This window comes from Hyposmocoma kahamanoa, unplaced genomic scaffold (genome assembly GCF_003589595.1).
Source record: "Hyposmocoma kahamanoa isolate Upper Pololo Valley unplaced genomic scaffold, ASM358959v1 224, whole genome shotgun sequence".
NCBI classification, from domain to species: Eukaryota; Metazoa; Arthropoda; class Insecta; order Lepidoptera; family Cosmopterigidae; genus Hyposmocoma; species Hyposmocoma kahamanoa.
The window spans coordinates 594,924-599,086 of NW_020653743.1; the positions used below are offsets into that span (position 1 = coordinate 594,924).

Below are 4,163 nucleotides of genomic sequence, written 5' to 3' on the forward strand. Positions count from 1 at the left end.
ATTATATTATATTATATTATATTATATTATATTATATTATATTATATATGTATTTTGTATTGTGATAACGAATTCGTTCTTTCCATATTGTATGGAACGACCAAGTTATATGTGACTAACTAACCTTTAGGTTTTAACATTTTAATTACTTTGTGATAACACTGATAAAGTAATCTCAAAAAGGAACAAACGTCAAAACGAAAAATAAACTTCCGGAAAATATTAATCAGTGAAGTTAGAACTTATGCTGAAGACATGAAAATAGGTTTTTTCTAAATGATATTAAGTAACGGAACGAGCAAGTCGTGCGCCTGATGGTAAGCTACACGCCTGTCCATAACAGTTGCAGTGGCACTCAGCTCACAAAGATGTGAGGCGCACCGCCACTGCACCCGTTATCCTGAGACATAAGTTGACAAGTCCCATGTGCCTGTAATTTCACCAGCACCCTTCCCTTCAAAACCGGAACACAGTAATGCTGACATTACTGCTTGGCGGCAGAAATGGATAACGTGGCAGTCTCTACTGCTACTTATTTACTAAAACAATGATTTTAATTAAAAGGTTAATTTATTTACTAACAATTTTAACTAAAAGCATTTTAATACTGAACTTCTTAATTGCTTGATTCTTGTAATTAATTCCTCAATTAATTACTGCAAATTCATAACTAGTACATACAGACCTGTGATTTGTTCAATTGCATTTGGTTGCCTTTATCTATGGATCATTATTAACCCATTTATGTTCTACTGCTGAGCATGGGTCTGCTCTCAAGGGAGAGTTTAAGCCGGTTCAGGAGCCATAGTTATTTTCAAATAACCAATATCTTGTTCGAATTGTAGAGTGGCATCATTATAATGTTAAAAAAATTGGGATAAGTATTTAAGTCATTAATTAGGTAGGTACCTATCGAATAAGCAAATATTTGTGGCCCTTTGTCGCTTATCAATTCAGAATATAGCAATATAGAACATAATAAATATGTATATAAGTCACAATAACGTCGATTGCAATGCGTGCAAAGTGCACTGCGTCATCTGACTGGGGTGTAATTATAATAGACTTACGACGTGAATTCGCATGTAATTTTAAGTATATAAGTGTTTATATACTGAACTATTTACAGGTGTAGTAGCTATGGGATGTCCCCCGACTATGGGATACGGAGGGAAAGATTTTTATTATTATAATACCAAATGATGGGTTGTCAACAAGTCGTGGGTTTGGTAGTAAACGGCACGCTTGTCCATAACAGTTGCAGTGACACTCAGAGCTTTAAAACGCAAAGATCTGAGAGACGCTGCCACTGCGATCGTCACCCTGAGACATAAGTTGACAAGTCCCATGTGTCTGCAATTTCACCAGCAATTTTACCCTTCTAGATCGGAAAGCAGTATTAGAGACATTACCTACTGCAAGGCGGCAGAAATAGGTAAGGTGGCAGTACTTTCCTTGACGAACTCTTTCACATGGAGTTCTACTGCTACTGAAAGTACTTATATTGTAGATATTTTGAATCATGGACACGTTATTTTATTTTTAAAACAAAGTTTCACTGAAAGATTTAGTTGTATGCCACGTTTAGTTGTAATACCGTGTAAAGACCGTTCGAAAGGGTCAGTTAGAAAGATTAATTCCTTACAATTAATACAGTATTTTAGGACTGGTAGCTGTAAAGGTACTAACTGGGTGATAAATCTTTCATAGATTTCTCGTAGATGGCGCTACGACTAAAAAGTCGTTGAAAAACCAAATACACGACGCAAGCACATAGAATAATTCGTGAGGTCCGTTGGTTCGTTCCGTGGCTTAGTTGGTATAGCGTCTGGCACGGTATGCAAGAAGACGTCGGTTCGAATCCGACCGGATAGAAGGAATTTTTTCTGAGTGTTCTATCTTTGTATTAATAATTATAACAAGCTAGTGGAGTCATTTCACAAAAAATAATTGAATATCAATTTAATAAAAATTTAATTAATACAGTATTTTAATTTAAAGTTAATTTTAATTTAATTGAGTTCATGAAATTTTACACTTAAGTTTAAGAAAATGAATTTGAAATTGCAAATGTAGTAATGTATTTATTAAGGTATTCTTTTGTTGCACCCTTTTTGCATACTCGTACCTACCCTAACTTCTAAGCTAAGTTTGCCTGGAAGAAATTGCTTCATAGCAATAAAGCCGCCTGTTGTACATTAATATTTTTATACTTAAATTACTACTCTGTGTTGCCACTGTAATTTTATGTGTAGTAAACAACATTTCATTTATTCATTTTCAATGACAATCGTGATTTAAAAAAAAAAAATATTTTGATACATATCACAAAATAAATACCAGTTTCTTGGAGGAAATTGCTATTTATAGATTTTGTAATATTTATTTAATTTGCAATATTATTTATTTCGTATAACTTACATTAAATATAAGTCAGTTAACTAAAGCTGGCACGTTCAACACATTTACAAGTTGCGCTTGTGTAGCGTCTGTGAATAAGCGTGCGACGTGACGTCACACTGTACGCGCATCACGAAAAGTCTGTCTGTCTCTCTCGCGCGCGATCAAGCTTATGAGTAAGAGGGAGACAGTTTTTGTTTTACATTTGTTACTGCGTGTAAATATAGAGTGATTCTTTTTATGTTTTCATCTATTAGTCAATCGACGCGCGTTAGGACGCGTTGAAATTAGCCGCTGTTAGCCGCGTTGCAGCAGCGCTGCAGCCGCGCGGCCGCCGCGCGGAAATGAGTTCCTTATTCGTATTGAGCATCCCAAATACCTCGAAAGGGATACTCACATTGCATTTTTTTGAAAAATCGTATCCGCCATCTTGGATTTACAAATAAGTGCTATATTCGTAATGAGCACCCCCAAATACCTCGAAAACGATATCCAACTTGCCATTATTCGAAAAATCGTGCCCGCCATCTTAGATTCAGTGTTCAGAACCAAAATTTATATAGTTAGGGGGGTCAGAGTTCTTGGGGCAAACACTTCACGTATAGATATTAAAAATGACTCACCTGCTTTTATTCATTTCTAGTTTGAGTTTCAAAATTTTATTGTCAATAAATTTGAGACATAAATTTTCCCATGCTTTTTTTCTAGTCGATTAGAACAACTGGCGGAACTGAAATCCCATATTGCAAGGTGTTGTTCTGCATTCTCTATAAATTCTTCAACTCGATTTTCGTCCATCGTAGTTAATTTGAAAAATTAACATGTACACCTCACTAACCGTGATGCAACCGAGTGTGGCTGCAGCGCGGCTAACAGCGCCTAATTTGAACGCGCCCTTATTGTCTATGATTGGTTACGTATGTGGATTGTTTGGAAGTTAGAATAAAATGTCTTTTGAGGATTCGCTCTGGACCTTTTGGAGGGAAAAGTGTTGTTTTTATTTTGGCTTTCAATTATTTTGTGAAATCTAGTTTAAAGTGGAATAGGATAGTGCTATTGTATCTTAATTGAAGATTAAAACGCGAAATTATACGAATCTCGAAATAAAATCCCCCATCGGCCCGTTTTAAGGAATCCCGAGTCAATCCAAGCACGCCGCCTCAAATTGCCTGTCCTCTTTGTGGCGGCCATATTTACAGAAACATAATTAAACTTCATGTTTAGGCTGATGGTTTTGCCAAATTTGCCTTAATAAATAAAAAAAAATCGGAGAATCGGTAGCGGCAAAACTTTAACAGGACAATTTCGAGATATAGTTTTCAATGTTTTTACCTATTTTATGCATCATAATAAAAACAGTGATGGTGGGGACTTTGAATGAAAGATTTGTACGGTTTGACATCAGAGGCGACTGCTATTTCTCAGAGAAGCGTTCAACGACTTGTTTGTGAAGTACGTAATCAAATTACAGCGGCTGTGTCAACATCACAACCATCAACCTCTAGAGAAGGAGAGCCACTAGAATCTAAAGCATTGTCGCCCAAAACATTATCGCCTGTACAAGTTACTTTCAGAAAACTGGGTAAAAAGCGACCAAGATTAGCAAAAAAATCTACAGTAGATTATTTTGACCAAGAAGTCATAAGACGAACTATCTGCAATTTCCATCTGGTTCAGTGTGCATTTCCGATATTAAAAAAGTTATCAGAAGTGTTGGAAGAAAGTATTAACTTTGAGGGTGGCATTTCTACATTGAGGAAGGT

At 35.9% G+C, this 4,163-nt stretch overlaps 1 protein-coding gene across 1 annotated transcript in view; it reads right to left on the bottom strand.

The window, feature by feature from the left end:
- The window catches only part of LOC113228162 (facilitated trehalose transporter Tret1-2 homolog), a 54,381-nt gene that overhangs the window by 10,575 nt on the left and 39,643 nt on the right, over positions 1-4,163 (bottom strand). The gene's annotated exons all lie outside the window — the stretch shown is intronic.